General features: G+C 41.5%; 1 protein-coding gene across 5 annotated transcripts in view; it reads left to right on the top strand.

Moving 5' to 3' along the window:
- Positions 1 to 25,775, top strand: part of slc8a2b (solute carrier family 8 member 2b) — a 212,957-nt gene that overhangs the window by 52,394 nt on the left and 134,788 nt on the right. For 3 of the 5 annotated variants that reach the window (XM_085430897.1, XM_085430895.1, XM_085430899.1), the window contains exon 2: positions 18,407 to 18,446. The exons of 1 other annotated variant lie outside the window; for it this stretch is intronic. The gene's annotated coding sequence lies outside the window, so the exon portion shown is untranslated. Of the gene's footprint in view, positions 1 to 773; positions 865 to 18,406; positions 18,447 to 25,775 lie in introns of all 5 variants that reach the window. One more of the 5 variants, XM_085430896.1, reaches the window with a different exon arrangement.

Here is a 25,775-nt window from a genome sequence, read left to right as displayed (position 1 = left end):
TTCTCATCCTCTTCCTCTAATATTACATGCCATTTCCCTAGAGCACCTTTTTTATTTTTCTGCCTGCACTTGGAAAATGCATTTCACTTGTTCTTCTGTTTTACCACTCCTCATCAGTGTCTCGCACAGGCCTTTAAAATCATTTATCCTGATATATACCCGTCGGTTTTTCTTTGACACATGCATATAGTTGTTCCTGCATTATTATTTTGGTATGCATCATGATAGTTGACAGCATACTTTCCCATTTCTCACTTTGAGTCTTGAACCTTTTGATCTCTTGCCTACCATCTGTTTAAGCATGAAGGCCTAAATAATGCATTCATTAAAAAAAGGAAAAGGCTGCTGCCATTGGTCAGTGGAGGTGGTCAGAGCTGAGAGGATGTAACAAGAACAGGTCCATCAATTCTCTTATTATTGGTGGTTTTCCTGCAATTTTCAGCCTCTACTGGGAAAGCAGTAATAGCCAGATTAAATAGGTAATTCCATTGTTTTGCTTCCCTGCTTTACAATAACAATAAAGCGAACCAATCAATCAAGCCTGGAGGGGCCCAGAGATGACGCAGCATTGTCATTCAGGTTAACAGCTGCAATTCAAAATGAGAACACCTATCATTGTCATAAATGGCTGCTTTGCCTTGGGTAGTGATTGCATATATGAAACTGAATTTGTGGGCTCCACTTGAGGCAGATTTTCTGAGCTTTTTTTTCCATCTTTTTCCAACATGCTGCAACAATCACTTTCAACTGAAATCAATTCCTTCACTCTGGAGCTACCTCCATCTTGCCTGCAGTGTGGTGCAGTTTTCCATGACAATCCTGAGAGGGCGATAAAAGAGAACACACTGAAAAACCACGCCAGAGGTATTTTTTCAGTCACTGCTTCACGCTTTATAACCTTCACCTTAACCTATTACCTCACTGTCAGACTCTGCTGTGTGTGTGTGTGTGTGTGTGTGTGTGTGTGTGCGTGTGTGTGTGTGTGTGTGTGTGTGTGAGCACTTTTTAACAGACAGTATACCACTCTGAACGGTAATATTACCTTTAAATAAACAAGCTTTTTCTTTGCCCTTTCAATTGAAATTGAATTTAAACATGGTGGTTAGAAAGCAGACACATTACTTGGTAAATGCTAAATCACCCATGACTCATTAAATCACTTAGGCTACGTTCACACTGCAGGCGAAAGCGCATCAAATCCGATTTTTTTTTTAAATTTTTTTTTTACCCTATGCGACCCATATCCAATCATGGTCTGACAGTGTGAACGGCACAAATCCGATATTTTCAAACCCGATCTGGGTCACTTTTGTATGTGGTCCTGAATCCGATACATATCTGATGTTTTAGAAAGCGACTGCTATTTGAACGGTCGTGTCGCATTAAATCCGTCTTTTACGTCACTGACACAAGACAGACGCTAATTATCAGCGCCCAAGAAGACATCGTGAACGCTTCCTGGCCATCCAGTGTAGATGTTAATGAAGCTGTTGGGAAGACAACGTGAACATTTTATTTGTACTGTATAATCTGCAGATTCTGACAGAAATCTGCAACTATCCTTTGAAGCACCGCTCCTCTAAAACAGCAATAAGGATCATTATTAGGTTATTTACATTATTATGTCAATAACAAAATAACTTAAAGCAAAAATTGGGAAACGTAAAGTCCAAAGTCTTTATATTAACGGCCATCTGTCAAACAATACTGTTTGGTCTAGGTCTAAACAGAGCCCGTTGTGTGTGGCGTCTTCTTTTGCGCGTGCGGGCCGCTTTGAGCGTTCACACTGAACGCTTTTGCTGTCGCATTTTATTTGTAGTGTGAACAAGCAGACAAAAAATCGGATTTGATCAAAAAATCAGAATTGAGCATTAAGACCTGCAGTGTGAACATAGCCATAATGGCACCAGCAGGCACACACACACCTTGCTTGGAGCCAGAATATTGTAAAATCAATGTTAATTCTCAGCTAAAGTCAGTCCATGAGCTGCATGTGTCAGCACTCATTGTGGAGATATTCAGTCATTAAACACACATCCTTGCGAAGGTCCGTAAAAAACCTATTAAACTCATTTTCTTGTTGTGCCATGAGGCAACAACAGCAGGGAAGATAACAATGAACCTTTGCCAGTGTGTAAGTTTTCAGATAAAAGGCTTATCCAGGTCTTACACTACCAGCATCAACACCTTGTGTTTCTCATTTTGGAAAGTGTCCTCTACAAACAGGACTTTGTCACATTAGGTTTTCATAGTTACACACTAGATGTCCTTTGGCCAAAACCAGGCATGGCAGGCTCTATTGATCTCTGAGCAATAATGGACCCAGTGTATCATCCAGGAGACTGTGGTATTGTGTTTTTCAAACAGCTTCAATATTTTTCCCCTTTCTTCTATTTCGGCTTTCACTTGCTTTAGAATTAAGCACCTGGTTAGGAAAAGATCAGAGTTTATTTGCCCCTTTATAGATCTCACCCAATTCCCTAATCAACCCAGTATCACAGCAAAACATGTATTAAACACATTTGATGCTTTGCCTCTGCAAAACGTGGAAGCGACGCACAAAAGGACATGTAATGCATAACTGAGACACAATGCATTGTGACTGCAAGAGCAATTAAAAAATTCAGAGACTCTGTAAAAGTGGCTGATTTCCTCTTGAAGATGATCTTCTCCCAACTCGTCGTGAACACAACAGCTGGCTCCACGGCTACAGCCCTACATTTGGGATGAAGCTCTAAAAGTGGACTGTCAGGTCAGGAGTATAACTAGGAGCATGCACAACATTCCTGTAGAGGTTAAACTGGCAGTATGGAGTTCCACTGTGATGTGTCTGAGGGAGAAAATTTTGAGAAACCAACATTAATTTGTGCCAATTTGCCAAAAGAGAAAGTGAGAGAGATTTTCCTTCCAGGTCAAGCCATCCAGTGTGCTTCACAGGTGGGAGAGTACATAAGAACAGACACGCATTTCAATGATGCATTCTCAAAATGGTGTTCTGTAAACTGACCAGAGGTGCACAAGAAAATTATCTTGAGGGGGCGATCTGCTAAAGTTCAACAGTTTCTTTTAAATAATCACACCTCATAAGATAAGATAACCTTTATTAGTCCCACGCGTGGGAAATTTGTTGGGTTAAGGCTGCCGACCTTTGCCTGCGCCATCTTACCCTTCCGACCATACACACATTACAGCATCACATGGGGAAGACAGGTCAGAGAGGTATAACAATGGAAAATGCACAAATTGAGGAAAGACGAGGAGAAAAAAGAACTCCCCCCCCAGACTGAGCTCCAACAGGGAGATCAGTTTGAGAACAGACAAAAAAAAACCTCAGCACATGAATCAGCACATCCCACTACATAGAAGACATAAGATTCGAAGGCATTTGGAGGGTGTGTGTGTGTGTGTGTGTGTGTGTTCCGTGTTCAGCCGAGAGAAAGTGTCCCTTCGCCCAGTTAGGCAAAAGTCAACAATCTTCGGTCGACGCGACCTTGACTGATGAGGGAGAGAGTCACAACACAGTCAAAGTCAAAGTCAAAGTCAACTTTATTTGTCGATTCTGCCACATGTACAGGACATACGGAGAATAGAAATTGCGTTACTCTTCAATCCCTAGATAAATAGCAAATGAACATTTAAATATATTTAAATATAAAAGTGATTAAAAAATGCAAGTAAAATAATTAAAAAGTAAAAATTTAAATAAATACAATTTTACATATAACAAGAAAGCTATATAATATACAATATAATGGGTAAGTGACATTGAGTGTAAACCAGGCAGTCTTATAATCTAAAGAATAAAGAATTGTTGTTCTGTCATCTTTGATTTGATGAAGTAATTTCAGGGTTGATTAATTGGTTCCCTCTAGAAAGAGACAAAGAATGTCAAGTAAGAAGAACATGGAATCAGGATCAAAGAGAAGGAAGAGACAAATGAGAAAATAATGAGTTAAGTAGTGTCTTATTGTGAACGCACCTCAAGTTTCTGCTTGTGTAAGCACATTAGAGTCAAGATGTTCCTCAGTGAGGTGTTAAATGTACCTAGCTGAGTGGTGAAGTGCCTGCTATCAGCATGATAAATGTGCTTCTGACATGATAGAGCTATCTGTTCCTTCTCCCAGGACATTTACCTGCAATGTTCCAGTGACTCACTCACACACAACCTGGGGATATTTCTGTGCACATTTGATATTGAAATTAAATCTACGTGCCCTGAGTGGTCCATCAGAGAGTATTAAGCATGTAAATTAAAACAAAATGACTTTCAGACTCATCTAATGTTATAACCAAGTTGGAAAATGATCATGAAATAGCTATTACTGACCTCTGTAGATGTGGACTCATTACTCTATAGACATTGAAGTGAAATATGTGTGTGACTTCGCCCTGCACCGTCTGCTTTAAGTTGCCTTTTTATAAATGTATGAACAAATATGACGATGTTGAACTATCAGTGTGAATCTGCCCCCTTTCATCCCCTTAAATGCTACTCAAATCTGCCGTGTGACTGTATGAAGACAAATCGGGAATATTTCCGTTTCTGTGCTCACTTGCATTTTATTCATCTCTAAGTACCCCTTGTCTCCAGAGTTTTTTGGGACACCAAACATCAGCGAGAATCCATGACAGCACTGTTGGAGCTAATTGGATTTATCCAAATGTAATTCAGTCATCGTGCCAAAATGTGTCTATAGGCTTTCAGCCGATGATGGGATGAAGCAGATGGTCATATTTCACTTGCCTCTAAACTTCTTTGTTTTTTTCTTTGTGTTTTAAAATTAGATTTTACCTCTAATCTTTTGATTACAAATACGGGGAGCAGAAAAGGTCCTTTTGTATTTTTTAGATTCTGTTAAACCTTTTCTGTATATCAGATATACAACTAAGAAGTTGGGAAGAAGTCAGTCTGGTAAAGCAGCCTGTTTCTGACGTCAGAGCAGCGTCTGACGGACCTGTAACTGTGACAAAATTAATGAAGGCCTGTCAATATTATCTCATTCATTAGACCTTTTAGTGGCCCTGATAAGCTCATTTCCAGCTCCATTTTCTTTAGTCTTACACTCCAATAGCTTTGCATACGTCACAGTTCAAAAATATCCCTTATTCACCTCATTCTGAACCTTGTACTATAGCGCTTCTCCCTTTAAAACATACTTTTTCTAATTAGCGACCACTCGCAAAGGGATAAGCTGGTGGTGAGTGTGGCTTCATTCTCAGAGCCTCAAATTTGCTTTCTTTCTAATAGACAGCAGGGGGCAGTTTTTTAAGTAGGTAACCAATGGATGACATCACAGTGGGTCCATGTTTTACATACAACATTTCAGTGAAATCCTGACCAACAGTTGAGATGACAAAGAGTAGAAGAAAATATCAGAACCAGAGAATTTAGAGCCTTTGGAAGTCAAAACTCTTATGTCAGAAATTGCTTTCACATCTGCTGATCTCATTGTTTGGCCATGTGTAATATGACCATCCACCTATGTAAGGGGCTAAACTTGACAGGAATAAAGAAAAAGCATGACCGCTCTGCAGTGTAAAGGTGAAAGAAAACACAGTGAGGAGGTCGGGAGGTTCCTCTGCTGTTAGAATCAGCATAACTAACCTTCACAGAGTCAGTCGTCATTCTTCAGTTTGAATCTTTTTCAGAGATTTCACTCTGTATGCAGGGAATAAAAATTTCTGGTGCCATAAGACGGTAATGTGAGGTACACTCAACAAAAATATAAACGCAACACCTTTGTTACTGCTCCCATTCCCCATGGGATGGACGTAGAGACCTAAAATTCATTCCAGATACACAATATAACCATCCCTCCCAAACAGTGGTCACAAATCAGTCCAAATGTGTGGTAGTGGGCACATCTGCTATATTGAGATAATCCATCCCACCTCACAGGTGTCCCACATCAGGATGCTGATCTGACATCATGAGTAGTGCACAGGTGTACCTCAGACTGCCCACAACAAAAGGCCACCCTGGAATGTGCAGTTTTTTGCGCTATTGTGGGTCTGGGGACCCAGAACCGGTCAGTATCTGGTGTGACCACCATTTGCCTCATGCAGTGCAACACATCGTCGCATGGAGTCTATCAGATTGTCAATTGTGGCCTGTGGAATGTTGGTCCACTCCACTTCAATGGCTGTGCGAGGTTGTTGGATATTCGTGGGAACTGGTACACGCTGTCGTATACGCCGGTCAAGCACATCCCAAACATGCTCAATGGGTGACATGTCCGGTGAGTATGCTGGCCATGCAAGAACTGGGACATTCTCAGCTGCCATCTGCCCTGAACAATGTGAACCATGATTCATCCGTGAAGCGCACACCTCTCCAACGTGCCAGACGCCATCGAATGTGAGCATTTGCCCACACAAGTCTGTTACGGCGACGAGCTGGAGTCAGGTCAAGACCGCGATGAGGACGACGGGCATGCAGTTGAGCGTCCCTGAGACGGTTTCTGACAGTTTGTGCAGAAATTGTTTGGTTGTGCAAACCAATTGTTCCAGCAGCTGTCTGGGTGGCTGGTCTCAGACGATCTTGGAGGTGAACCTGCTGGATGTGGAGGTCCTGGGCTGGTGTGGTTACACGAGGTCTGCGGTTGTGAGGCCGGTTGGATGTGCTGCCATATTCTCTGAAACGCCTGTGGAGACGGCTTATGGTTGAGAAATGAACATTCAATGCACGGGCGACAGATCTGGTTGACATTCCTGCTGTCAGCATGCCAATTGCACGCTCCCTCATTGCTTGTGGCATCTGTGGCATTTTGCTGTGAGACAAAACTGCACATTCCAGGGTGGCCTTTTGTTGTGGGCAGTCTGAGGTACACCTGTGCACTACTCATGATGTCAGATCAGCATCCTGATGTGGCACACCTGTGAGGTGGGATGGATTATCTCAATATAGCAGATGTGCCCACTACCACACATTTGGACTGATTTGTGACCACTGTTTGGGAGGGATGGTTATATTGTGTATCTGGAATGGATTTTAGGTCTCTACGTCCATCCCATGGGGAATGGGAGCAGTAACAAAGGTGTTGCGTTTATATTTTTGTTGAGTGTAGTTGGTTGTGAAAATGGCCTCATAACCACTAAATGAATATGTTCTCTTCAAATGGGAAAATGTTGTTGCATGCTGCAGCGAGCTGGTATTTGACTGCTCTGGTTTGGTTGTATAATTGACATCAGCGGGACGCTGTCAGCTGTTTGGAACCGGCATAAAGGCAAAACAATGCGATACGATACGACCCTGCTTCTCATTAAGACTCACATTAAACTTGTGTTTCTGTAATTATTAACCTCAGCATTGAATGGGCAGCATCAGCAATGAAAATAAAACATTATTTCCACTAATGTAAATGAAATGAAAGTCTCAATTTATATTAACAATTTGATCTTTTTCATCCTTCCATCACTCCTGACCTTCCTTGTTGAGCGAGCTCTGCTGTGAGCAGCTCTGTGCACCGTTTCAGCCTGTTGAGATTTCAGGTCTGGCCCTTAATCTGGAAAGCTCTTCGTTAGGGAACTGCAGCAGCACAGGTAACAGATCATTTGCGAAAACCAAAGATTTGCTCTTCACACTCTGAGTAATGAGGCGAACATGCACACAAATAGATCAAGTACCCAGAGTATCGTCTGGCTGCCAGCGACCTAACCCTGACAACAAGCCAGATTTATAAGAATAATGATGTTTATGTGAAGACATGGGAGCCCATTAGCTATGAAGCTGTCATCGCAAGCTAATATCCTCCTGTTTACCATGTGTGAGGATGTAGTAACTAGTTTATAGACTAATTTTTATACATTGCGTTTTCTGGGTTCACTGACCGTTCAAAGTGATTTTTTTTTTTTAAATTACTTTTTATCTACATACTGTGGATTATCTCTCCATTGTCACCCCTTAAGTAGCTTTTTCATTTAATTATATTTGTGGTGATTAGCCCAAAATCACAATTAATAACGCACGGCACTCCATTTCGATCTAATGTGAGATTCTTACCAATTTCTGACAGCGAGGATTTGATTTGCCTAAACCAATCAGTAAAGATCAAAGCACCAGCCCTAGTGTAACATAACTTTATGTCCGCAGTGATGCAAAGTTATTCCAACATTCATTTAACCAGGAAGTGAAACCCTCGACATTAAGGATATATTTTGCGAGCGGTGAGTGCATCAAGCAGCCAACAGTGCTTTGTACACATTGCTGTAATCTGACTGGCTTGGTGCTTGTGAGCTGGGAGGTTACAAACAAGCTAATGCTGAACACTTGTGTTCTCACTTGCACCTATCAGGTGATGTCTGGAGAAGCTTTGTTTTCACATAATAGCAGCTTTTCTATTTGCAAGATCATATATCTGCCATATGTACTTTGCAACATGAAAGGAGTGTAAAATTAAAAAAAAAAAAAGCAGGAAGTGTGTGCACATGTGAGAAGACTCCAATTAAACAAAGCAAAATAACCTATTAAAAGTAATCAGAATTAGCACTTCCATAGTGTAGTGGCTTACCTAAACAACTCTGGTTCAATCTCTGGTGTTAAAAAACATGTGGCGCTATCTGCTGTGATGACCTTTGTAAATAAGGGAGCTGCTGAAAGTAGCTTCCCCTTTCACTTGTAATTATCACTTTGCCTGCTTTACTTTGAATCCGTTAACATTTAAATTGCATTCTGGGCTCTGACTGTCCACAGATGTTCTCACATCCTTACAAACTGGGAATGATTCTCTGTCCTTCAGCCTCTTTCATCACAGTATTTCTTGTCTGGTGCCTGCTGCGACTTTCCAGACCTCCCCACCACCCACTGATCAACACATGCTGTTAAAGGGATTACTTGTCATCTTGAATTCTGGTCTTTTCTTTTTGCCTTAAGATTGTTATTGAATCAGAAATGTCTCGGTAATTATTCTTAATTTGGTATATCCCTTAAAAGTAGTCCAACAACCCCTTTAATTAGGAACTTCTAAGAAGACAGTGATGGAGAAAACATCAGTCTCCCTTAGACTAAAATCTGCTGTCTCTCTCCATCACATCAGGTATACAGCCATCCAACCAGCTCTACTTCAGTGTACTCATTACTGTTTAACAGCAGTGTGAGTCTGAACCTGTAGGTTTGGTGCTAATAGGTTTCTGAATGACAAGAGTAGCAATGTGTTCTAATGAGCCAAAATCCCAGAGTGATAATATTCACCAACCATTAGCGTTCCGAGTTGAACCTGTTATCTGCTCTTTACCTCTTCTTCTTTTGTCTTCTGCAAAGAATAAGCCAGTGACAGAAGGTGAAGCAGACACAAATGTGGGCATCATGCTGAAATAATTCGTCTGACATTTTAATATCCGGTCTGCTGTAATGTGACATGTGTGCTGTGACTGGTTCAGTAGAGAGAAAAATGTTTGTAGAATGAGACGCTGTTGAATTGTTGAACTGAAGTTTCCTGCTGGTAGAAAAACAACATTTTTCACTTTAGAAAAGAAAGGAAGGCACAAACTGTAATTACAAATTAGCTCGTTTAGGTTGTAAACAACAAGGCCGATCTGCCTGCGAGTGACTCCAGAGACGTTTCATAGTAATAATTTCAGCAGCAGGGTGAATTTAGTCCCTGACTGGATTAGTTTGTGTCATTTTTGTGATGAGTTTGAGATGAATTTGTGAAGATGTAAAAATCTGAAGCATAAGGTCCAGTTTTCTCTGATCTCACTACAGTAAAGAATCCATCCAACATTCATGAATCCAGATCTGATTAAATTCCCTTTCTTGGTGGACTGACCTCTGGTCCCATTTTTTTTTTCAACCAAATCCATCCATGACTGTTGAATTAATTCTACCAAAAAATAATTTAATTGCTGTCTTTTCCATACAGTATACAGCACCTTGAGGTGACTGTTGGCAGTAAAAAACTGGAGATAAATTATCTGGATTTCAGGAGTGTGACCACACTTCCAAACACGCACCTTCTGGGTATTATGTATAGCCCCCCCTGCAAACTTCTTCACTTTTTATTAGTACATGAGGATCTGCCAGGCCCGGGAGCTGCCACCAGTCCCCATTGAGGCCTTCCCCAAACCGCAGCTCATGTCTTGATTAACTGAGAGCCATACTAGGCTCAGGGAGACTCTACTGACCGTCTGTCCCGTGGTCATGCAGGGACTTCATCAAGCTTGGTTGTCTGTTCTTTGTGTGTTTTGATTAAAGAATGTTAGCTACCGCTCGTCTGCAGGCTTTATTTAAATGGTAACTTCCACAACAAAATGGCGATGAGGATGGGATGGTCCTACCAGCTTTTGAAGCGAAGGAATTGGAGGAGTCACAGAACCGTGTGTTTCAGTCACCACCGAGACCATCAACTTTGAGGGAACTCCTGCAGATGGGTGAGTTGTAGCTAACTTTGTATACAGTCATGAGGAGTTTTTTGTCTTGCCGAGTCGTGAAGTGCTTGCTGAGTTCGAGTCTCTGGGAGGAGAATCCTGGGGTTCGAGTCCCCAGGCTTGTGTTCGGTTCTGGTGTTGTGCAAAGAAAAGCAATCGTCTGCTAGAAAGTAATTGCAAAAACACCGGTCCATCACAGGGAACGGTGGTTCAAGTCCACTGTTGATAATCACGTCTGCACAATACAGTGTGCGGAGTGACGGTATATTAGCACTTTTTTGCCGAGAAGGGAAGAAGGCCATTGCAGGGGACGCTCTGAATGTAAATATGGGATCTAGATCCAGTAGCAGCGGACGTTTCACCCAGTGGCCAGAGATAAAACTCAATATTTGACTGTATGGTAAGAAATGCGAGTACAAGTATGTTATGAGATGAAAGAGAATGGTTGTGTGGAAAAAGTTGATGTGTGTGTAAAAACAGTGAAAAATGGGGTTAAAAATGTTGAAAATTGGGAACAAAAACAAGAAAAGAAAAAAAAAGAGAGGAGTGTAGAAATGTGTGTAAAAGTTGCTTCCAACTAGCGGGAGAAGGTGGTACACCAGCTCCCCTAGGGTGGACACACACACACAAGATTAGCAGAATTGTTGATGAAAATAAGCAATAAAATAGGAAGAGGGTTTGGTGTTCTTCAATGTAGGGCAACTATAATCTCTCTGGGTTTTTAAGAAAGGGGAATTCAGAACATGAGAGGGGAGATGTGTTGTTTTAAGCGATTCGCCTTTATCTCCTAAAAATATTAGCAAATCTAAAATGAGGACGTGGGCCCAGCTAATGAAATAAAACTGAATTGAAAGGCTTAACTTTTTGGAAGTCTTTTTGTAAAACATCGGTGCTGCAAAGATCAAACAAAGTTCCAGGACACAGGAAATGGATAAAAAATGTGTTTCCAAAAAAGATTAACATGGCTCATGGGCTAACCAGAACAAATATGGCAAAGTGAAAGTTATGGAATGTGTAGAAAATCTAACATACATCTAGTTTTCAGCACCAATCAGTTTACCTTCTCTGGAATAGGGCTGTAAATCCTGGAGCCATTGCTTCTGCAGCTAAATTCCTGCATTTTTGGTTCTTAGTGTGTTACATTGGGATTGTTGCACAAACATGATGGTGGTTTCTTTAGAGAGCAGCAGAAAGAATCTGTGTTAGCTGCTTGAAGTGGCCTGTGAACCAGCATCTCATATTCGTGAAGGTGTCAGCCATGCTTCTCTTTATCGATTGCTGAAACGCGGCTCTGTTATTGCCCGGGATGCTACAATGTTTGTTTACTGCGGCGCTCCAGCTATTTTATCTGCCCTGTGACAGGAAGTGTGTGTTTTGTGTGTGTAGTTTGTGTCCTTATATAGGTTTATACCTGCCTCTTTTGTTTACTTTTGCACTCCATGGCATTATTATTTGTCCTAGAAGTGTGTGTGTGTGTGTGTGTGTGTGTGTGTGTGTGTGTGTGTGTGTGTGTGTGTGTGTGTGTGTGTGTTTGTGCGTGGGTGTGGGTGTGTTTGTGTATGTGTGTTTGGCACACTTATGCTGGCAGCATAATAACAAGACAGCGAAGACAAAATGTGGCTGACAGATAAAGAAAGAAACAAGACCACAACACATCAGATGCACTAACTGCATCACCTTCCTGCTAGTTGACTTTTCTTTTTCATTTGCCTGACTTACCACACACACACACACACACACACACACACACACACACACACACGCGCACACGCTCACTCTCTCTCTCTCTCTCTTAAACCTTTGTAGAGCTGCCTTTCTAAATCAGCACACAATCAGAGTAGATTACTTCGAACAGTGAGGGCCATTAAGAAGTTTTTTTGTTTTGGTTAATTTGACTTGAACCAAAAGTGATGAATTCCAACAAAGAATAAACTCAGGAGTGTTGTAACATTGAAAAATTAGGAATCCTAAAAATCTTTTAGTATAATTTGACCTGAATCGCTTAAAAATATAATAGTGCATTCTCTGTTTGTCAGCTGGGTGGCATTGTGCTACATGGTAGCGCTGTGATAAGTTTACTGCTGTTAGTGAATAGCAGAAGTTGCTGGAACATTGGCAATGAAACAGAAGCATTTAGTGAGTTTAAGAGGAGCATATTTTGTTTTCTAAAAGCAGGAGTGGACTCACACTGTTCATATTTCATATTTAAGTAAAAGCTTCATTACAGTGGCTTTTAAACCAGAGCGTCACATCAAAATCAATAATTACTGCTTCTGCATTTGGGCATCAGGTGGTAAGAAGCCTAAAAAACACTGAAATGTTGTAAAGATCTTTAGCAGTTGACCCACTTGAGATGGTCAGAGGAGAGCGAGGAGGCTCTTAAGGACTGTTTTGAGTCGACTGTGTGGGAGGTGATCTGTGACGACCATGGAGAGGACATCGACAGCCTTACTACATGCATTACTGACTATATTAATTTCTGTGTGGATAACACCGTACCTACCAGGACAGTACGGTGTTTCTCCAACAACAAACCTTGGATTACCCCAGAAATTAAAACCGTCCTCAAGCAGAAGAGGAGGGCCTTCAAATCCAAAGACAAAGAGGAGTTGAAAAGGGTGCAGAGAGAGCTGAGGGGACTGATAAGGAATGGGAAGGACAGCTACAGGCAGAAGATGGAGAACCAGCTTCAGCAAAACAACGTTGGTGAAGTCTGGAGAGGCCTCAGAACCATCTCAGGCCACAAACAGCAGAACTCTCTGCCTGGGAGGGATGTGAGATGGGCAAATGAACTGAATCATTTCTTCAACAGATTTGATTCAGCCATGAGACAGTCTACAACATCGGCTGCAGACTCACCCACCCCCACTGCTGCTGTTCCACCTCAGACACTTCACACCTCCTCTATTCACCCTGCTCACTCCCCCCCACCCCCAACAACAGCATCCAATACACACTCAACACAAGGCTCCAGCCTGTCTCTCTCAACCACCCAGGTTAGGAGGGAACTGAGGAGGATTAATGGCAAGAAGGCAGCGGGTCCAGATGGCATCAGCTCGAGGGTCGTCAGGTCCTGCGCGGACCAACTGTGTGGGGTGATGGAGCACCTCTTCAACCTGAGCCTGAGGTTGGGAAGAGTCCCACAGCTCTGGAAAACCTCCTGTGTTGTACCAGTGCCAAAGACTTCACGCCCCAAGGACCTCAACAGCTACAGGCCGGTGGCTCTGACATCCCACCTGATGAAGACCCTGGAGCGGTTGGTCCTGGCTCAGCTTCGGCGCCTAACAAGCTCATCACTGGACCCACTTCAGTTTGCCTACCAGCCTGGCATTGGAGCGGATGATGCCGTCATTCACCTCCTACATCGTTCCCTCGCTCACCTGGAGACCGCTGGAAGCACTGTGAGAATCATGTTCTTTGATTTCTCCAGTGCCTTCAACACTATTCTTCCCTCGGGTCTGAAGGACAAGCTGGTGAACTCTGGAGTGGACCATCACCTCACTACCTGGATTTTGGACTACCTCACCGACCGACCACAGTATGTGAGGACTCAGGGCTGTGTGTCGGACAGGGTCGTCTGCAGTACGGGGGCCCCACAGGGAACGGTTCTGGCTCCGTTCCTCTTCACCATCTACACTGCAGACTTCTCCCACAATTCCACCCAGTGCTTCCTGCAGAAGTTCTCTGATGACTCTGCAATAGTCGGCCTCATCACTGATGGGGACGACAAGGAGTACAGAGGACTGACTCAAGACTTTGTGGACTGGTGCCAGCTGAACTACCTCCAGATCAACGCCAGTAAAACCAAGGAACTGGTGGTAGACCTCTGCAGGCACAAGCATTCTCCACTGCAACCACTGAACATCCAAGGTATGGACATTGAGGCTGTGGACAGCTACAGGTACCTTGGTGTTCATCTGAACAACAGACTGGACTGGACTCATAACTCAGACGCCCTCTACAGGAAAGGGCAGAGCAGGCTGTACCTGCTGCGGAGACTCAGGTCGTTTGGAGTGGAGGGCCCACTCCTGAAGACCTTCTATGACTCTGTGGTGGCTTCTGCTATCTTTTATGGTGTGGTCTGCTGGGGCGGCAGCATCTCTGCTGGGGACAGGAAGAGACTGAAACGGGTGAGCCGAAGGGCCAGCTCTGTTCTAGGATGCCCTCTGGACCCAGTGGAGGTGGTGAGTGACAGGAGAATGGCGGCTAAGCTGTCATCCCTGTTGGACAACATCTCCCACCCCATGCAGCAGACTGTGACAGCACTGAGCAGCTCCTTCAGTGGGAGACTGCAGCACCCACGGTGTGGGACGGAGAGATTTCGCAGGTCTTTCCTCCCCACTGCTGTCAGACTCCACAACAAAGACTTTAACTGAACAAACACACACATCCACACATGTGCAATAACACTAAGTGCAATAATCTTTTCTGGCATCGTTGTATTTTTACTCAGTTGTATATAGCATTCGTATTCTATTTTTATCTTATTGTATATTTTTATTCTATTTTATTCTACTGTATATAGTATATTATTTTATTCTATTCTGTACAGCTGTGTACTGTATTTATTCTTACTGTATTCTAATTTTTGCGTCATAACTTTTGCACTGTCCACTTCCTGCTGTGACAAAACAAATTTCCCACGTGTGGGACTAATAAAGGTTATCTTATCTTATCTTATCTTATCTTATCTTATCTTATCTTATCTTATCTTATCTTATCTTATCTTATCTTATCTTATCTTACTGAATGAATCATTATTAAAATAACTTTAAAAAATCGGTAACAATCATCTGTGTAGGTTTTCAGTCATCCGGGTCATGGTCATCTAAGAAATCTAAGAGGTCCAGAAACTTACGCTGGATCCAGATAAGAGAAGACAGATGGTTTGAAAGAGGAGTGAAAGAAGCATCTATGTCTACTGTGAACGTCTATCTTTGAACAGAGGCGTTGATTTACGACACCAACTGTCTGCCATCTATAATCCAGTTTTGAGATCCTTCCCAGCCTCCTTAATGCCCACTCACACTTTGCGTCAGTTGATCTCATGATAGGGTGGGGGCAAGCTCTCACAGTGGCTTCACTCGAAACCTCTATTGATAATCACCCACAGCCTTTTTCACACCCCGACTCGTGTGATGAGGCACATCACCAGTAGTGGGTCAATGATTCTCTTAAGGGACACCCCCACTAGAGAGTACCTGGGACTCTCCATCATTTGGTCTTAGAACCTCGCTGATGAGAGGTGAAAAAACTTAAAGAAGTCCAGTCGCTTCTCTTTCCAAGCTCCTTAGAGTTTTTAACAATCATGTCACTTTTTAATTGTTTTGGTGCATTTTTGGCTCCAGGCAACAGGTGAGCTGCTGTATTGAGTATTAAGTAATTGAGCAATTTTAAGCAGCAGGTGCTTTTGTCTAGCTTTGGGATCCTTTGCATGCCAGCAATCTTACTTTGGGGAAACACCAATTGAGTGTTGAAAGTCTGGCAGCCATCCACGGTCGGACATCGAAGCAGGGAAGGTTTCCCTGGCGTGGCAAGCAGCCAGATACAGTAGCTGTTTTCAATTTGCAAAATATACTATCCAACCAGAGAACACAATTATATCCTCAAATATTTAAAGGAGATTTGATTTTTTTTAAAGATGGGTACACACAAAATTGTTACAGTCAAACAGACAGGACAGCAAATTTGTTGGCAAAAACAAGCAGCAGATTTGTCTTTGACTGTTGAACCGGCTCACAGGAGATGGACAACTTTGCTTTCATTTCATCTGTCACCTTCGGATCATCATCAGTAGTTTATTTCTGGTCCTGTTGGCTCCACTCAGGGACTCGCACATTTTTCAGTTTGTTACACCTTGATGTTGCAGCAAGTCTGTCGGCACTGATCACTCCTACCAACTTTCATTGACTACCAGCTCATCACACTCTGATGCTTGGCCCTTAAGTGTCACATAATAACACACTGAGTAAGCACTTAGCAGCATTTTCCCTTTTTTCCCTTGGTGCACAAATGGACTGCAAAAGAGCTCGCTCTCTGCTGACATAATCACCATTGGAGCAAAAATGAACTCTGCAGGTGTTTCCAGTTAGGGTGGAAGACATTTGGCTTGTAGGTGTGATGAAATGTATCAATACAAAACTCTTTTCTAGGGTTTAATCACATAATTGCCTAAAATTAACAAAACTGCAACAGAAAAGTAAAAAAAAAAAAAGAAAAGCTAAATGAAAGTGGAAATCCAATTTGCTAGTATGTAATCTGTCATTAATGCAGCACTGCTCTTTGAAAGAATAGTATTGGAATCTCACAAACTCACATCACGAGGGAGAAATGAGTGATGTGAAAATGCAAAAAGTTATTTTGGAATTGCTGAGTGATGAATCGAGACGCAATGGACAGAAAATTATGTCATTAAATAATGAAATTAAATTAAGAATGTCAGGCCAAAATGACACTAGTCTGTTGTCGTCCACAGGGCACAATGGCATAGATACATGTATGTATCAAACAGTGACGTCAGTGTAATCTCTTTGAAAGTTCAGATAGTTTTTTTTCTGACTTATTATTATAATGATGTCAATGAAAAGCACATTATTTGTGATTACTGAATCAGCTTGTTTATGACAAGGGATGAAGCTGGAAATGAGCATCTTAGTCATCTTTAACCAGACATCCTTACTCCTTGCCTGTAACTGACTTCTGATCAAATCTGTGAGCAAAGATTGTTCCCATCGAATAAAACCTATGTTCTCAGTTACGCTATACTCCTACATAACAGTAAAGTACTGTAAGGTAAAAAAACATTGAAACAGTAAAAAAAAACCAAAAAACATCCTAATCATCCGATAATCCTTTATGAGCAATAGTTGGTGACAGTGAGGAGGAAGAACTCTCCTTTGTAAAGGAAGAGACCCTAGACTCAGGGATGGGACAGCCATCTAACACGACTGCTTGGGGGGATTGAGGGCAAAAGGCAAACTGCAGAGAGAGACGACACTGAGTTGGGAGTGACAAACACGTCTGCCTAACCTGCCGTAACCAGGAGCATCAGGGCGCAGACACTGAAGGGCACCTTGTGTGTAAATGCCAGCAGCTTTGACAGAACGAGAACAGCCTGATGCATCTTTAAAAAAAACACTGTGTGGCATAACACTCACCTCTCTCCGTCATTATGGAGCTTGCTTTCATCTACCAGCTGGCTGCTTTGGCTTTCTGAACCGTTCTCTCTTCCCTCCTTCCTGTTTCTCTCTCTCTCCCTCTCTCTCACATACACTTCCTTTTCTCTTCCTTTTGTGCACACCGATCAATAATCCAATCTATACACCCTTTACCTTGGAGAGAGGAATCCTCATCACTACCTCAGGAAAGACACGCAGGCTGCTGAAGTCTTGGCAAGCCGTCGCTTCATCAGCCCACGCAGCCACTGAGACGTTTAAATTCCCATACTTTTAAAAGCTGTATGTTCTCCGTCTTAACATTTAATTTACCCTGGCAGCTCCTTTAAACTCTTTGTTATTTACCAAGACACTTGGAAGAGTAAAGAACGCACAATTACAGGGGCTGGAATACCACATATGAGGTACTAAAATCTGAAAGGATTAAAGTAGCCAGTGATAAAACCTATCAGAGCACAAAATGATATTCTGTGCTTGTGTGCTGAAGGAACAAGCACTAAAGGCACATCAGTAGAAACCTGTAGAGTGTGCCAGGTTCTCAATAGAAATATTAGCCGCTGATTCTCTCAGTGGTTTTCTATAGGTGCAGTGGAGACAAATCCTTTACAGCCAAACAGTGAAACAAAGCAATTTCTTTTCATTGATCTGTTTACTTTGGTTAAGTGTCTCAGGACATTAAGGTAGAAGAGAAGCTGGCTCAGTAAAGGAGGATGCCGCACTGTGAGAAACCACTTTCTGAGCTTATGATTGAAAGGTGCATTTTAGAGAGTCTGTCCCAAGGATGTGTTCAAGATGCTAATATTGTTTTAATGTGTGTAATTTTCTGTTCAGGCCGTCTCCTCATCACATTTTCTTGATTGTTGCAGGGCAGCTGAACTCCTCCACGACCCCATGAGTTTGGTTTGGGTAAGTAAAATGGCTTTGTGCGTTTGTGCGTGAGTAAGCTGTGTTGTCACGCATATGCTCGTAGAAGCGCCGTCTACAGTACGCAAAGTTTTAATGTGCAGTCGCTTTATGCATGAACAAATGCTTTATGAGGAGAGATCCTGCCACACACACACACACACACACACACACACACACACACACACACACACACACACACACACACACACGAGTCCCAGTGAGCGAGTCACAAAGAGGCTGCTTTGTTACTGAAGCCAGCTCGCCCTGTTCACTGGTTTTATTCCTTCACTCTGAATACTGAACATCTCACTGCCGTCATCCAAGCCAGGAAACCCAGGACTGCTGTGTGTGTGTGTGTGTGTGTGTGTGTGTGTGTGTGTGTGTGTGTGTGTGTGACAGTTGGTTTTTTTGAACAAATAGAAAATGTGTGCGAGTCATCCCTCCAGGCTGTGTGTGATGTAGCAGCATGCATCAGGAGAACAGGGACTTGTTGCCAACAATCAACAGGCTGTTTCCTCCATGTTTGTGCCATTTTTCTCTTTTTTAAATGCTTCATTCAGTAAACCTTACCACATGACTTCATGTTTGCAGTACTGACCCAGTGGAAATAAGTAAAAGTGTTTGGAGAAAGTGACAGCTGTATGTTCTTTTGCCTTTAAGTTTTCCTTATAAAACTGCCAACAGCCAAATGTCACCTGAACAAAGAAGGTGACACCATGGTGCTCTTCTCTAATTCAGTCCCTTTTAATGCAGGCAGATGTTGGATGATGCTAGATTGCAACGTAAAAACAAAAAGATCAAAGCAAATCTAGAAAACACAGTGAAAATACGAAACAGCAAAAAGGAGGGATTTGTTGTTACTGGTTTCTGCATCTAGTTGTGTTGTATCTGCAGTGTTGTTGAATTGAAGAAGTTTTTTCAATTTGCTTTCGATCACTCTAGTGATCAAATTTGAGTTCTGAATAAGATTCCTTTAATGTGGCAACAGTTATGAATGGTCACAAATCAACCATTTCCAGCCACGACTGTCAACTACAAGTAGTGAAGTGTCATCACAAACCCAGGACACTCTTGCTGTGAGGTGGCAGTGCTAACCACGGCACTGCTGTGCTGTAATAGCTGTAATCTGCATTGATCCCTAAACAGTCACCACACCAACTTTCAAACACAGCAAACTGGTGTTTGAGTTAGAGATGCGCTGATTAGAGCTATCAGACGGTACTGTGGTGCAGTGGCTGGCACTGTTGCCCTGCAGCCAGAAGGTTTCTCGTTTCAGCATCCTGATTGGTTCAGGCCTTTCTGGGTGGAGTCTGCAGGTTCTTCCTGCGCTTGTGTGGATTTCTTCTGGATACTCTGCTTCCTCCAACAGTCCAAAAACAAGCCTGTTAGATTAAATGTGGAGACAGTTAGGTAAAGTGTTTAAAGTTCATAGAATGTGTTAAGCGTACCGTATTAATCTAAATAATAATTGTAAAATGTTTGAGCTGTCAGTAACAGAGAAGTGATATAAATGCTTGTCCATTTTCATTTTTTCTCCCATTTCTGATTATCTTCCTAAAAAATGAGATTTCATGATATACATGATTCATCTTCTTTAAATCTACGAGACATTGGCCATTCAGTTAAAATGTATACAGTATTCCCCCAAATTATTTTGTAAATGTTTGCATCATACTATCATACTAAGCTGTGTTTAGCTTCTTTTAGTATTTCATCTAAACCAGCTGCAACAGCAGAGCTGAGCTGATTGTGTTGAAGATGAATCCATTTAATGCTGAACAATAATTACTTTTATGGGAATCACTGCAGCACAAAAAAAGACTTCCTAATGCAAAGCTATTGGATCGATGAAACGGCAGATGGCTGCAGTGCAATCAGAATTATAATTAAAACAGAAACAGTCACAGCCCAGCGCATGTTCCATTTTGTTTCAGAGAAAAGAAGATACACTGGGTTTACATTAATCAAGGTGTTTACCCAGCGAGTGAATCAGCTGACAGCGCATCAGTGCATCTCTAAATTTAATCAATCTCTAACCTCTTATTAAAAAAGCAACATCAAGGAAGCCTTTTCTCACAGAATTCGTGTTTTCTTTCTTTATCATTTTACATCATCCTTTCGTTCATTTTTTTCATCATCCTTGTCTTCTTGGTCTCTCTGGCCTATACCGCCTCTGTTTTTCACCGTTTCTCTTTCTGGTTCCAGAACACTTGCTGTTATTTCAAAAAAGTAGTCAACCTCGTGCACTTTACATCCGTGATTATACTTCTCTGTCCTTCCTCCTTCTTTTCCGCCATCCCTGAAATGTAATGGAGACAGTGATTAGGGACAGCTCAAAGTATGAGATATATTTTTGACTGGGGAATCACCTCTAACGATGTGGGCAGCGGTCCAGTAGGATGAGATGCCAGTGAAAGTGGCCATTTCCTCTCCATTGTCGCACACATTGATTATTTTTATGCCCGGTTGAATTATCTCATCCTCATTAATACTTTATTACTTTCATTTGATCACATTTTATTACACCTCTGAGCAACATTTCTTCCTTCAGTCGATATGTCTGTTCTGGGTGTTTGCGTCCAAGCTTGTGCCCTGTGTGAGAGGTCTGTTTGAAATATAAATTAAATTTATCTGTGACTATCACTTCATTAACCCCATAAAGGTAAAATAGATGAAGTCTCTTTGAGTTAAAAGTGTGGGTTCTGTCCTTCTCCCTGTTTTGCAGTAGGTTGTAGAATGTTTGGATACTTTATACCACTTTGTACTTGATACCATAGGGGAAATTACTCTTGCAGCAGTAGCAGAACAATACAAACGGTATAATTTACAACAAAAATAAATTTTTTATAAGTAGAAGTACTATATGGCCTAAGTGAAGGCCTAATAATTTTTATATATGAGAGTGAGCATGTGCTGATGAGGGATAATGGATATATTGAACCATGGATGTCAAAGACAGTGCTGGCAGAAGGATTTGACCTCCGAGAAGATTCATGGATGTAGTGAAGGAGGACATGCAGATGGTTGGTGTGATGCCAGTGATTGGGTGAGATGGAAAGAATAAGAACAAGACCAAATTAAATAACAAAAAATAATAAGGTCCAACTGTGTAATATGGAATTCTAACAAGTAGTAGTGCAAATGACATTAAGAAATCTGTATATTATAAAGCAACATCAGCAAAAGGTTTAACACAGACAATTTTTACTTTTTAAAAATTTAAAGTGTTTTTAAAAAAATATGATCTGATTACTGATTCAATACATCCCAGTGAGCGCGGAGCGTGACTTTGAGACTGGCTCTAGAGCAACAGCATCAGCACACTAATATGTGTCCCACCTACACCAATATCTTTGGACTACAACAATATTCATTTCACAGCACAAAGCACCACTGCATGAGCATGTGGATATGTAACTTCATGCATTTACTCAACTGAAGCTCGCTTTAATGTTATTATACTCCAGGTATTTTTATTTCTTCTACTCTACCACCTTCCTGCATGTAAGGCCACATAGTTTAAAGCTTGGTTTCTTCTTCTGTTGCAGATTTTAACATTTGGATTTACTCATGCAAGCTGCACTATACAAGTACTTAAAATCATCTCCAGCTGCAACATTAAAGAGAGATACACATAAATAAATAATTATGACCCGGTTGTATAATATTAATTTGCGTGTTCCTGCATAATACTGAAGTACTATAGGGGTAAAGACACTGAATACTGCTTGCATTTCTTTGTAAAACATTTGTTGAACACGAAACCATGCTAGACTCTTGTTTATGCAGGTTACAGTAATACATCTGTATCGAGGCTTCGCCTGAAAATCGTACTTTTCGTTCCTACACTGGATTTCTATCTAAGCAGTTGTTCTGTTTTGCCGAGTGCCCCCTACTTTAAGTTTGAATGTGCCGCTCACTGACAAAATCCTGGGAATGGCTGAGACTATCACAAAATGTTTGTTTTAATCAAACACACGCCCACATTAACAAGGTTTTTATTAACTATGCAACATGAAACCTGATCCATCATGACTTCTGCTTTTTTTGGGGCCTCCTTGTAAACCCGTACCTCAAAGGCTGCCATTATATTGTGAGCCTTGAATCTCCACTGACTGCTTTCCTCTACAAAATGATTAAGATACATTCTAAGATTGTCCTTCGGTGTCCCTGCATCAGCCACCCCCCACGTGCAGCTTCCTTTAATCACGTACACATTGTTTGCCAGAGGTTTCATATTTCTATTGGCTTCCTGTCTGCCTGTTTGTAGAATGTAGATGGCAGCACCCGCGGGATTTGAACCTGTAACCTTGTTACCTCCAGGAACTAAATCCTGCCTCTGAGCCTGAATGTTATTACCCGACAATCCAATCCATTACTTTCACTGAACAACACAGACTGTTGCACACCAGTAGCTTCGGGATGCTGGGTGAAGATGATTGAAGCATAATCAATATTTTATTAGAAAGGCTAGATTTGTGGCATGTTGGTCACAGGTCTTTGTTTGGATTCAGTCTTGGCAAAATCCTCCAATTCGTCCCATTAAAAATGTGAAAAATAAAATAATGTAACCTGTGAAACCAACTATTTACTATTTTAGTATTTATTAACAGTACAGCAGTGTGACAAAAGAGTCATTTGCCAAGTCATATAAAAAATTTAATGCAATAGTTGTAATATTTTAAAGACCATTTTGATGATTTGTTGAAGAATAATTTGGTTTTCTAGTGAACCATGTTATGTATACAGCAGCGATTTGTTTTGAGGCACAGGGTTATTTTAATATTTGTGCAATGAGGTATATTTAATGGTGTTGCATGCATTAGAAAGAGCGTGCATGGAATGAAAAGATAAACGGACAGCAATTTTTCTCCTGCTCCTCGTGTAAACATTGCTCGAAGCAAAGAAGTGAGTATTTTTCTGTAGCAGAGGCACAAAAACATCTCTTTGGTCGTTCCCAAACAAGCACAAATGTTACGAATAGACTTGAACTGGAGCCTCACATGAGCACAGTTGGTTGGCTCTCTGGAAGTTACTGCAGTCGAGACATATTTTCCATTTTATGTCTTTTACCAGGACAGACAATTTTATTTTACTCTAATGCCAAAACCTCTCCTCCTACCAGCATCAATTTGGCCATACTTTAATAGTTTGGGGAATATGTCTCCCAGGGAAGTGATAAGAAGAGACCAAAACAATCTGAATGTGGAGCTTACTGATCCCACAGTGAGAGGAAATCCTTCCCCACCTTTAATCTTGCTATTTTATATTATGAAAGAGAACAGGGAACGGATATTGTATTAAATGTGCTCAGAGTAAAAAAGCTCTATATACTGTACATAGCACTCCAGTCATGTATGCACAAGAATTCTCTTATGCAATTTAGTGCATGTATGTGTTGAGAGAAGATGTCGCTCATACTGCATACCTCTGCATTCTGCACATGTGAGCAGACTACAGAAAAGCGAGTTTAGAGGCTTCACGATGTGATTAGATGATAAATGAAAAGTATGTCTGTAGCTACAGTAGTCGATCGTTTTAAATGCCTTTAAGGAAATTCAACTATAAATGTATTTGCAGTCTCACTCTGACTGAAAGTGACGCATATGTCAGAGCTGTGGGCACTGGTAAAGCGATATTTCTGTAGTAGTGACTGTATCTTGCCTTTCTTCTGTAAACATTGCTTTTTGATTAATGTGTAGGTCAGTTCTGTTTGATTAGTCATTTTTAAAGCCAGGGCCGATTCTTTGTGTGATTTTTAAATCGTTTCAGCTGACACTTTCATTCTGTCACTCAGTCGACTGCAGAGTGACTTTTTTGTGCATCGTTGCAGATTATTTAAACTTTATTAGCGCTCAGTTTGACCAACTTCCTGTCACATTCCAAGCGAATATAACAGTCGAGCAGCAGATACCAGCATGTGTTTCCCACCATGCTGAGCCAACACACAGTGTGTGTGACATGAATAGTCCTGTGTCCATAAATGGTTCAGTGTTCCTGCTGTGTGTGGTCTCTAATGGCTTCTGCCTGGATACAGCGGTGGGTGGATGCTAAGGCAGAGGGGAGGAGTGTGTGGGTGGGTGGAAGGTGGTGAATAATAATTGGCTTTATATAAGTGGACCAAAGGGGAGTTGAAGATCCCGGCGTGTGCGTGTTGGAGAGACAGTGATGCATTACAAGTATATAAATGCTGATGACTTTAAAAGGACTTCGTCTGCACGTGTTTGTTTAGTAATGTCCATGTCACCCTCCAGTCCTGTGTCCCGTCTCACCCATTATGTTCTAAGTTTACCTGAATGAACTCCTTTGGTTCATTTGGTTTACTTGGTCTGAGGCACCAACACACACTGAGTGGTGTGTTGCTTGTAAGCTTACAGTTGAAGGTGGTAATTGGATGAAATTATGATCTTCAAGGTAAAATAATACATTCTGTTTGTTTTTCATTCTGTTATATTTCCCTTCTATCTTTCACTTCATGATAAATTGCTTTCTTTCCTCACCATCATATTTCCAACTGTTCCAGACTTTTCAGCCCACTGAATAGCTCTTATCATTTGATACACAATCACACCCACACCTCAGTCACCTGCTGGTCTGCATTCATGCTGCGTTTAACTTTCCAGCCACCAGAAGCCTTCTGTTTGTAACTGTTTCCCCATGTTTGACTCCAATGCTCTTATTTTTACTTTTCCTGAACATCTCAGGCTCTCTCTTTCTTTCTTGTTTACTCGTGATCACACACGATTTTTAAAAAGCACTCTGTGGAGCACAGTGGGGTTCATGATTTCATGTGTTCTGCAGCCTAATTGGAGTCTTCACACCATCCTTTCACACGGCTTGATTAACAGATTTATTATTTACTTAACAGATTCACAGTGACAGCTGTCATTGAGGAAGCCTTGGAAATCTTTGCTCCAGACTGATATGCCTTTCTGAGAATGAACCTACTTTGTTATAAATGAAAAACACAGGAAATGAGCATGATTAATGTTTAGCATAAAAAACTGCTCCCATGAAGCTTCGACAACATGTCAATAAGACAAATGTGATATTTGCCAACAGCAACATTCCCCCTGTGTCAAAACCTCATGTGAGCCCTATGTGCTGGACACTAACACGCATATATTTACGTGTGTAATTAAACTGAAAAATATTCTCAAAACTGTATCGTGATTTGTCAAGAAAAATTATGACGCAGCAGCGTTTATAACTGTAAATAAACGAAGGACATTTTTCCATCCTTGTTTTCTGAGCTACTGTCACTGATGACACACTTCTTACTAGGGATGGGTATCGTTTAGGTTTTATCCGATACCGGTGCCAAATCGG

Source organism: Copadichromis virginalis, linkage group LG14 (assembly GCF_057382275.1).
Source record: "Copadichromis virginalis isolate Kocher_CV1m ecotype Utaka linkage group LG14, C_Virginalis_male_GT1.1, whole genome shotgun sequence".
In the NCBI taxonomy this organism is placed as follows: domain Eukaryota; kingdom Metazoa; phylum Chordata; class Actinopteri; order Cichliformes; family Cichlidae; genus Copadichromis; species Copadichromis virginalis.
This window is presented reverse-complemented; position numbering and strand designations above follow the sequence as displayed.